This window comes from Alligator sinensis, unplaced genomic scaffold, assembly GCF_000455745.1.
Source record: "Alligator sinensis unplaced genomic scaffold, ASM45574v1 scaffold320_1, whole genome shotgun sequence".
Classification (NCBI taxonomy): Eukaryota; Metazoa; Chordata; order Crocodylia; family Alligatoridae; genus Alligator; species Alligator sinensis.
Window position 1 is genome coordinate 146,734 of NW_005842249.1, and position 10,927 is coordinate 157,660.

The 10,927-nt window shown below is 42.2% G+C and overlaps 1 protein-coding gene across 6 annotated transcripts in view; it reads left to right on the forward strand.

The window, feature by feature from the left end:
• The first annotated feature begins 753 nt into the window (after positions 1 to 753).
• Positions 754 to 10,927, forward strand: part of SLC20A2 (solute carrier family 20 member 2) — a 53,380-nt gene continuing 43,206 nt past the window's right edge. For 2 of the 6 annotated variants that reach the window (XM_025208747.1, XM_025208748.1), the window contains exon 1: positions 755 to 1,034. The gene's annotated coding sequence lies outside the window, so the exon portion shown is untranslated. Of the gene's footprint in view, positions 1,048 to 1,918; positions 1,942 to 10,927 lie in introns of those variants that run through there. The other 4 variants (XM_025208746.1, XM_014521744.2, XM_006027503.3 and 1 more) reach the window with 4 other exon arrangements.

Genomic DNA, 10,927 nt, shown 5'->3' on the forward strand with positions numbered 1-10,927 from the left:
TGCATTTAAGTATTGAAATCACTAGTCTGGTTTTTCCAATATGTTGAATACCCCCAAAATCCCTTTGAAGTATACATCCAGTTCTGAACATTTTTAAGTTTATTGATAAACACAACTGCACTTGAACTAAGTTTCTGTTTATCAGAAGTTGAAAGCTAGAGTGAATATTTGCATTCTGTAAGCTTCTTTGTAGAAAACATTTTACACCTGCCAAACTTAACATAGGAGGCAGTTGTTTCTGAGCAGGTAGTATTTTTCTTTAACATGTATTTAGAAACATGTTCCACTTAGGAAAGTGGAACTCTAAATTTTGATGAGTTAGTTTTATTGTGAACTTTTAATGTGGGAAATCCATAAGAACGAAGGTTTCCCTCTTAGGCTCCAGTTACGTAAAACTCACAATTTTAACAACAGTATATGTATTCGGAATAGATCCATAGACCAAATGAGACTTGACTTATCTGAGTAAAGTTATGCACATGAAAAGACCTTTGCAAAACTGGGGATTTATACAGTAGTATAACATGGAGTTTTCATAATTTGATATACTGTTGCTTGTAAGGACTTCTCAAAAACAACTTGATTGTGCAAAAAACTTCAAGTACTTCCATGGTGTGAAAATGTGTTTTTTCTTCTTTGTGCCACTGCATTGGGGGGAAAAAAAGAACATTCTGTTTCTTTTAATGTGAGGTTCACTGGATTGGTTTGTATAACTGGTGACGTAGTATTGTGTTATATCAGTACCCACCCCCAGCAAAATTTCCTGTTAAGAGGAGGCAGATTTTCACCCTGCACATACGTTGATGCTTGTCAGTGTTGTCTGCTCTCCTGTGTCAGAGTTAATTTTATCCAGGGGCTGCTGTGAAAGTTGTAGAACTGTTTACCCAGTGTAAGCTTGTAGGTTCAAATGAGACTGCTCTGACTATGATAGGATATCTATTTTAGACTTCAGACTGTATTTACGTTCAGGAAGGCAGTCATTGGAAGAATTAATTTAGCTCTTCTTGCCCTTTGAAACAACTTTCAAATATTGGGTGAGTTTTTAAGGTTTGTGCATGTTTCTTTTACATAATATATTTTGTTACCCTTTAATGCTTATTGTTTGATATCTCTTAATGCATCTCAAACGTCTATAGTGTAAAGCCATAAAAAACTTTAGTTTATTAAAGTTCTTCACTCATTTGCTTGAAGAATAACACCTCAGTTCTTCCAGCTAACATCTTAAAGTGACATGAGCAATGGGGACTTGTAGCAGCTTGAATTTTTCCCAACCTGTTTTACTTTGTTTGTGTAGCAAACTGAAACTTCACAATAACTACTTAAACAAAGCTGCTATTTTGTGTTTTCAGCAGATGTCCTAAACTTACTTAACCAGCACAATAAAATACCGTGCTTAATATGCTGTATAGAATTAGTTAAAATTGCAGTCTGAACCTTGTTTTTGAAATTGCATGCGTTTTTTAGCTTAAATGGGGGCAAATGTTTAAATCTTTCAGGGCAGGGGAATAGAAGGGACTAAGAAATGAGGATCCGTTGGAAGTTTGGTAGTTGCAGGTAACAGAACTTCCTCTCAGTTGATCTGAGCCCTTGGAAAGCTATGAATTTCAGTACCATTGCCCTTTGAAATAGTTGTTTAAAATTATTATGGCATACCCTGTAGTGATAGCTGTAATAGGAGTTGGTGATAAATTAAGTTATTGAGTGTGCTGTACTTGATTTTGATTTTAAAATAATAAGTTGGACCTCTTGTGTCCTGGAGAGTAAAGCTTGCATCATACTTGGCCCTGCGACAAGTATGTCATGTAATTTAGGGCCATATAGGGATGTTCTTAGCCTAGAACCACTTAAATTACACCATGTTCTATGTTACGGATATAATATTAGTAGCTTAAATGGATAATTTTGAGTGGTGGTGCAGCCTGTGGAGCAGCCAGGGAAGATGTGAGCAATTCATGTAAATTTTATTTGCTTGTGTTTTCAGTTAAGTCAAATTTGATTTCCATGCAACCTTATATTTATTGCTAGTAGAGTAAATTGCAACACTTGTTAGATGTTGCAGGATACCTGTGTCTGCAGACAGGGAATGGACACCAGACAAACTGTATTTGAGTACAAAACATCATTATATGCACGTTTGTGGGGTGTGAATTACAAAGTTCCAGTGTACTAAGATTTTTAAACTGACTTCTCAGCTAGTGGTATCTAGCCATTCCTCACTTTTCAGTGCAGATGAAATGCAATTGCTTAAAAGAAAATGTCCATTGTTTTGAAACGCTGCATGAAAGAACTCCTGATGTGCTTCATGTCTGAAGAAGGGCAGTATTTGTAACATTTGCCCTTAAAGTGGTTCATTTACAGCTGCCCTTTTAATTTTTGCTCATGTTGAAGCAGCAGAAAAATGCTATTATACTGAGTCTCACTGAAGAACATTGTTGCTCTCCTCATCTGTTGAATGTCATTTAAAAAAATGTTAGCCTCAATCAACTGTTGTGGGGGAAATGTTTGCATCACAATCAGTTTTTAAATGGACTGACATTAACCCAGTAGGTTCTGTTCTGGTTGTCATGGGGCACACTGAAAGATACTCTCACAGGTCTCAATTGTTGGTTGTTTCCTTTATTCAGTGTGCTTGTTCTGCACACTGAACTAAACTTGCTTGGCTGTTTAGTAACAAGTTCTGGTTGCCCCCCTTGGACTCTGAACTTGATAGTAATTCTTTAACCTTTCACTTCTTAGCTGACTGTTTCTTACTCTCAGAGTTCTCTTTGGCAGCCATTCCACTGGCCAGAAAGGTCAAAACCTGGCAGTGTGATTCTTCCAATTTTTAAGAAGACGCTTGTCCACACTTAAAAATTTACTGTAACAGCTGACTATACTTAGTAACTGTTGCAGCAATTTTCCAAGTATAGACAGGTCCTAAGAAGATGGTGGTTATCATTTTTTGACTTCTTCCTAAGTCCTCTTGTCGTTCTGGATTAATCAAGACACTTCTTTACTAAGGTGCTGTGCTGTAAAGAAATGGCACTTAATGTTTGCAGAGCTCTGAAACAGTAATTAGTTAGAGGCATAAAGTAGAGATGGCGAGGAACTACTACTTTCCACAGATCAGAACGTTTCTTTTTCTTTGTGTACCAGGGTTGTATACTGAGGTTCCAGGCCTCAAAGACTACTATAACCAGATGGATGGAGATATGTACTTAAGAGCTTCTGTATACTAGGTTCAGGCACGTGAGATGGGATGAAGAGGGAGCTATTACTGAAAAATCTTCTTGTACCCGTCACTTTTAATTATCTTACTTAAATGATCATGCAATTCTTCACTGAAAAATTAACTTGAGTTTCTTCCCCCATCTTTCCTTCCATACTGCCCATAACTCTTCTGCTGTGGTGCTTTTGGCTTGAGTTGGCCATTCCATTGGGGGTATAGCAAGAGGTATAATTAGCATCATAACTCTGTGCTGCTAATCCAGATTCCTCAAACAGTGTCAGTGTAGCCACTGAAGTACAAGTTAGGCTAACTGGAAAGGAGTTAACACTTGTGTAAATAACCCGAGCCAACACAGCAGTGAAGGAGAGTGCATTCAGGAGAGTCCTGGCACAGAGCTGATCTTTGTTCTCATTGGTGCCACAAGTCAATTTGAAGATTTTCTTAATTCTAGAATGCTGATTTAATAGTATTTTACATTCACTTTACATAGGTGTGAATGAGTGCAGAAGGTACAAGGTTGGGAAGAAACAGGCCAACGACTTTCAGGTCTTAAGTACAGAACACGGAACTTTAAAATTTGGCATTCCTCTGCTGCAGGGCATTTTTCCCCCTATGTCCTTGTTGTCATAAAAACAACATGGGACACCTCTGACTCTTAGATTAGATTAGTATGTGAGGGAATGCTTGCATAGCTTGGCATACCAGAGAAATCCTTGCTCTCGAAAAGAAGCATTCTACAGGCTGCAATCTGTGTTAAGCCACTGGTAGATTTCTGCAAAAAAAAAACCTTGATCAAAATGTCTGCCTTATATTTCTACAAGGCCCGCACAGCTGGACTCATGTCTGTTCTATATTTTGGGGGGTTCAGAGATACGGCTATCCTTTTCTTTTTTCTTTTTCAAGGGTGAAACTACCAGTAGCACCTCTTAATGGTTCAAAGGTAACCTACAACCTTATTTTTAACTAAGCTTTCTGTCCCTCTGCTACCTTTTTCCCCTTTTTTTTTAAACTTGAATATTATGCTGTTAAAGGGGTGCTGTGTTCATTTTTATTTTATTCTGTGTGTTCCTTTACCTTAGAAATGTCAGGGATGTCAAATCTGACCTCTCATGTTTTGCTGGGGGATGTGTGGATTCTGAGCTGTCACCTTGCATGAAGTGACAGGAGTGATGAGTTGTTAACCATGACATCCTTTCTCCCAAGCCCTCATAACCTTGCCTTCAGCAGCAGGCTTGCATAGCAGCTTCTGAATTTTTTTATAGAGGGTTTCAAAAAGGACAAATGCAAAGTCCTGCACTTAACACAGAACAATTTCATACACCGCTACAGGCTGGGGACTGGCTGGCTAAGCAGCAGGTCTTCAGAAAAGGACCTGCAGGTTAGTGGACAATAAGCTGAACATGAACCAACAGCGTACCCTTGTTGCGAAGAAGGCTAATGGCATACTGGGCTACTTATTACTAGGAGCACTGACAGCAGATCGAGGGAAGTGATTCTTCCCCTCCTTTGGCACTGATGAGGCCACATTGGGAGTATTGTGCCCAGTTTTGGGCCCCACACTCCAGAAAGGATGTGGACGAATTGGAAGGAGTCCAGCAGAGGGCAACAAAAATGGTTAGAGGGCTCAGGCACATGACTTATGCGGACAGGCTGAGGGATCTAGACTTATTTAGTATTGTGAATAGCAGCCTTCAACTCCCTGAAGGGTGGTTCCAAAGAGGATGGAGCTAGACTGTTCTCAGTGGTGGCAGATGACAGAACAAGTAGCCATGGGCTCAAGTTGCAGCAAGGGAAGTTTAGGTTAGATATTAGGAAAAACTTTCTCCCTAGGAGGGTAGTGAAGCACTGGAACAGGCTTCCCAGAGACATTGTGGAAGTCCCATCCTTAGAGCTTTTTAAGACCCACCTAGACAAAGCTTTGTCTGGAATGATCTAACTGGGGCTGGTCCTGCTTTGAGCAGGGGGTTAGACTAGATGACCTCCTGAAGTCCCTTCCAACCATCATTTTCTATGATCCTGTGATCCTTCACCCTCCAGCCATCATGAGCAATGCTGTGGGGTATGCTACAGACTTGTTTTAGGTTCAGTGATGGCTTTGGTCCTTAGGTAGCTAATAAGAGTGCTTTAGTTCATTTTTGTGTCATTGATAGCCTCTATTGAACCAGTTTTGGACTTGGGAGTCAGTACCAGCTGATTGGGGCTGAGTGGCCTTCTAACATACTGGTGGGAAATAAAGTCCCAGTACCCTCCCTATTCCAAGAGCACACTGCAGGCAGACTGTCTCTGGGGGACCAAAGGGGATATGGGGCACCTCGGGTGTCCTCGGGTGAGCAATCATGTGGGAGTACAAGAGGGATCATAGCAGATGTGGGAGCTGAGGGAGGATCCTGATTAAGAAGCTGATTAGTTGGGTTTCCCGCCATGCATGTGCAACTCTGATCAAGCCCTGCAGGTTCCTTCCTTATCTCAGAGATAACCTAGCTCATTTCTGCATTTGGAAAAGAAATGTTGCTTTAATAAAAGGGAAGAAATCCTCTTACTAAATGGCTGGGTTGAAATTAAGGTGATTGCAGCTGTCTGTATCCGTCCAGAACTTTAGCTTTCACCTCTGCATGCACAAGGGCTGGAAAACCGGGAAATTCTTAGCAAAGGTTTTTCCACATGAACCCCAAAAAGATGCTGGGGAGCACTTTCCATCCAAGAGGACCTTAATTCTGCCCCCATTGGGTTGCCACTGGGAGCTTATAGTCGGAAGACCTTACCCCTCTAACAAATGTTGCTATTTGGTCTTTCTATCCAACAAGAGTCCTGATGGGTACATTGTAATATTTAATTCCAGGTTTCCAATTTGCAGAAATACCACAAAGGGGGACATGTTGTTGGGAAAGATAGAAAAGTTAGGCTGGTGTGTTGGAGTGAAGGGATTACTCATAAATTTCTCTGCCTCCCTATGAACCTAACCGTTTTGATGCAGTGGGATGTAGTCCTTTAGCCACTATAGATGCACTGTATTGTACAACCTAAACAAAATGCTATTCAGTATCCCCACTATATTTTCTGCAATAGAAAATGGTTATTAGGGTACTGCAGAGTGACATAAAAGGGAGCCAAAAACATGGTGGATGAATGTGAAGCAAAAAGGAGTCTGAAGATGCATAGCTACATACTTGACCATCATCAAAATATCTGAGCACCTCGCAATGATTCATGAACTGATCCTCATGGTCAGAGCCATCCCTTGGTGGGGGGAGGTGAATCGCTGTGACCACTCTGGGCCCCACGGACAGTGCCATTGTCATGTGCTGAGGGCACCGCCACTCTACACGTTTGCACTCCGGCCGCTCGCCACCACTGCCCTGCCTCCCTCCCACACAGGTTCCGCACAAGCTGATATGCCCTAGGCCCTGCACACCCTTAGGGTCAGCTCTGCTTGTGGTACCCGTGTGAGGCAGAGAAGAATCGTCCCTGTTGCACAGATGGAAACTTGAGGCACTGAAACATTCAACAGCTTGTCTAAGATCACTTGGTTAGTTTGTGGCAGAGCAGGGAGATTGAACCCAGGTCTCCATCATCCCAGTCCAGCCTTTTGCCTATTATACCTCCACCTTATCCCAGATCACGATTCTCAGCAAGAGTGCTGGGAATTCAAATTGGGAGTTCAAATAGGAATCTGTAGCACCAAACACATTTAGCCTTATTGTGGTCTCTGACTTTGCAATAGAAGAAATGCTCTATTTTTTCAGTAGTCAAAAATTTGTGAAAGCTAAATGCTGAGAGTTTCTAAGGGGGTGTCTTGGGTCTAAAAGGGTTAAGAGACACTGCCTTGATTCATCCAAGAAACTTTGAAATACATGAGACAGAATATGTGAAGTTGGTAATAAATATATTCAACATAGGAGCAGAGATGCTTCTACCATTTCTCATGCTGTTTCCCTGCTTCAAAGTGAATTTCACAGTGGAGGGATGCACAACGTTCCCTTCACACCCAAACTGTTTTTCACTAAGAATTTTAAGATGACTGTACCATGCTTTAGTAGCAGTGAATGTGTCAGAAGGCTACTAAAAACTACTCAGGTGGTTGAAGATGTGAAGCTGAAGGCTCAAATGTCCCAATAGCCACTCAATGTCAGTCTGAGAAAACCTTCCCAAGTATACTACTTTCAGGCTCCAAGACTCCCTAGGCTTGGTCTCCTCAAAGCAGAATAAAAATGGAGCAAAAATGATTTGGCTATTGTGAAATATAAGGAATGTTTAGAGGGAATCTGTTATCTGTGCTTTCAAAAACAAACCATAATGAGCATTACAATATCTTAGTTTCCGTCAAAAAGGTTCATTAAATACTTCTATTTGTTTATCTAGTTGGGGCTGGTCCTGCTTTGAGCAGGGGGTTGGATTAGATGACCTCATAAGGTCACTTCCAACCCTCATTTTCTATGATTCTATGATTTTCTGTTGATTCAGTTAAAATGATTATGGGAGTATGGATTTGGTACTTTTTGTTTTCATAGATTGTAGAGTTGGAAGGGATACCAAAGGATCATCGTGTCTGACTCCCTGCCCCAGGCAGGAAAAGGACTGAGGTCAGATGACCCAAGTCAGGTGCCTATCTAGCCTCCTTTTGAAGACCTCCAAGTTAGGTGAGAGTACCACCTCTCTTGGCAGCCCATTCCAGATTCTGGCCACCCATACTGTGAAGAATTTTTTCCTAATGTCTAACCTGAATCTACTCTCCACTAGTTTGTACCTATTATTCCCAGTTACTACTAGGGGTGCCCTGGTAAGTAGTGCATCTCCAACTCTCTGTTGTCCTCCCTTGATAAACTTACAGGCTGCTACAAGGTCTCCCCTCAGAGGTCTCTTGTGAAGGCTGAAGAGATCCAGATCTCTCAGCCTCCCCTTGTAGGGTTTTGTACGGAGGCCGCTAATCATACGAGTGGCCCTCCTCTGGACCCTCTCCAGATTCTCTGCATCCCTCTCGAAGTGCGGCACCCAGAACTGGACACAGTACTCCCAACTGCAACCTGACCAATGTCGCATAGAGGGGGAGCATCACCTCCCTCGATCTGTTGGTCATGCATCTGCTAATGCACAATATGGTGCGATTGGCTTTGTTGATGGCTTCGTTACACTGTTGGCTCATGTTCATCTTGGAGTCAACTATGACTCCAAGATCCCTCTCAGCTGCTGAGCTGCTGAGGAGGTCATCCCCCAACCTATAGGTATGCTACAGATTTCTCCTCCTTAGGTGGAGTACCTTGCATTTGTCTTTGTTGAACTGCATCCTGTTTCATTCTGCCCATTGACCAAACCTATCCAGAGTGGCCTGAATATGCTCCCTGCCCTCCGGTGTGTCAGCTTTGCCCCATAACTTGGTGTCATGTGTGAACTTGGACAGGGTGCTCTCCACACCCTCGTCCAAATAGCTGATGAAGATATTAAATAACACCAGTCCAAGGGCCGACCCCTGCAGGACACCTGCCCACCTCTTTCCAGGCTGAAAATGACCCATCCACCACCACTCTCTGCGTGCAATCCCTAAGCCAGTTAGCTTACCCACCTGACTGTGTAAGCATCCACTCCACAGCCTGTTAGCTTCCTTATGAGAATAGTATGTGAAACAGTATCGAAGGCCTTCTTAAAGTCCAGGTAGATGACATCTGCCTCAGCTCCAGTGTCAAGGCAGTGGGTCACCTGGTCGTAAAAGGCTATAAGGTTTGTCAGGCAGGATCTACCTGTGACAAACCCATGCTGGTTTTCTTTCAGCATCATTTCTCCTGCTGGGCCTTCACAAATGTGCTCTTTAATGATTTTTTTCCAGTGTTTTCCCAAGGACAGAGGTAAGACTGACAGGCCTAAAATTACCTGGCTCATTTCTTCTCCCCTTCTTAAAAATGGGCACCACATTGGCCCTTCTCCAGTCCTCAGGGACCTGGCCGGAGCACCACGAGTGCTCAAACAGCCATGCCAGTGACTCAGCTATGACACTGGCCAATTCCTTCAGCACCCGTGGATGGAGGTCATCTGGGCCTGCTGACTTGTACCCATCTAGCGCCTCCAAGTGCTCCTTAACTAAGTCAGCACTAACCATTGGTGGTCCAGTGCCTTCCAGACATCTATGTTCAAAGATGCACATTCATTCCATCGTTGTTCATTCAAGGATCTCTGGCATCCCATGGATATGCAGAATCTGCTTTAGATTTCTCTTAGGTTGTCACTAATTTAGCGGCTCTTGGGCCTTTTCCACTTGGGACCTTCATCTGGGTTTCTCCTTATGACTTTAATGCCTCAATCCTTTGGGGTCATGGGAAGAAACTGTGGTGGTCTTGGTGGATGGGATGTGTGGGATTAGGTTGGGGCTATTGCTAGGCAGTTCTGTATGGAGATGCTGGTGGGGTGAGGTGCTTTTCTCTTACCCACAACGTCTTGAGAAATGCTGCTCAAATGTGCTGTGAAGCTAACTGAGGGATTTTAGCTGCTGGAGAGAGGCCACTGGCTCCTTGAAAATTCACATTGCTCCGGAGCAAAGTAATGTAGGTATGGAGAGAAAGGGAGGAATGAGAAGCTGCTACTTGAGTAACTCTTGAGCCTACTGGGCACTTAGGTTTTGACCATTTTGTTTCAACATCTGGCTGTCTTTTGTGATGCAATCTGAGGTCTTTACCTCATGAGAACCATGGCTGTAGCTTATGATCGCATTAAAGTTACTATGCATTGCTATACATGAGAAAATCCAAACTTTGTGAGATAACAAGCCCTTACCTCTTCAAAGGTAAATCATTTGGAGGGCTCTGAGACGATCAGCTCACGTGTACGAATGAATATAGCCCATCTGTTTGAAAACGAGTTCAGAGAAAGATATTCTTCCCCAGATAGTTGTTGAATGATTGTTTTGTTTGGCTTGGTAACTGCATCTCCTCTTTACAGCCGTTAAGAAGGGAGAAGAAACTACTGGTTATGTATGTAGATAATCAGGTTTTTTGTTTCTTTTTTGAGTATTTTAAACTGGGTGTACTGGCTCCCATTGAGAGGAATATCAAGATTTACAGGCTGGAAAGTTAGATCCTGAATGAGATGAAGATAATGCAGTTTTCTGTGTGTTTTCTTAAAATAAAACTAGGCTTTCTCTTGAAATCAACTCCTGCCTATGCATTTCTGTTTTTGAAAAACTGATCAAGTAGGGCAAAGAGAAACTTTGTTTCCAAGATTGCTAGAAATCTCTGAAAGTTGCAAGAGAACTATTGGACATTGTTTATTTGAGGCTAGTTACTTTAGTAGTACATTGTAATTTGTTTTACTAGGGGAAAGATCAGATTACTTTTTGTTCACTTTTTTAGTCAAACTTCTCTTCTCTCTCCTGGATCTATGTAAATATGTATGTGGGTACACTGAAATAAATATGGAGAAAATCACACTGCTCCACTGATTGGAAGGCCATGTGGCTAAAAGGCTGTAACATTCCTCTTGATCTACACATGAGAGCAACAGCATGTAAATATTTGCAGACATTTTCATGATTTCTGTTGAGTTTAATGGATAGATATAATTCCTTCTCTCATTAAAGGCCAGATCCTCACCTGCACCGGATGTAAATTGATAGTTTCGTGGAGGTAGCTGGAAATGGGCCATCTGCGGCCTCAAAATATGGTTTATATAAGCCAGTTACTCGATACAAGAAACCAAAAAGGATCTGTCCCCTCTTCCTTCCCCCCCGCCACCCAA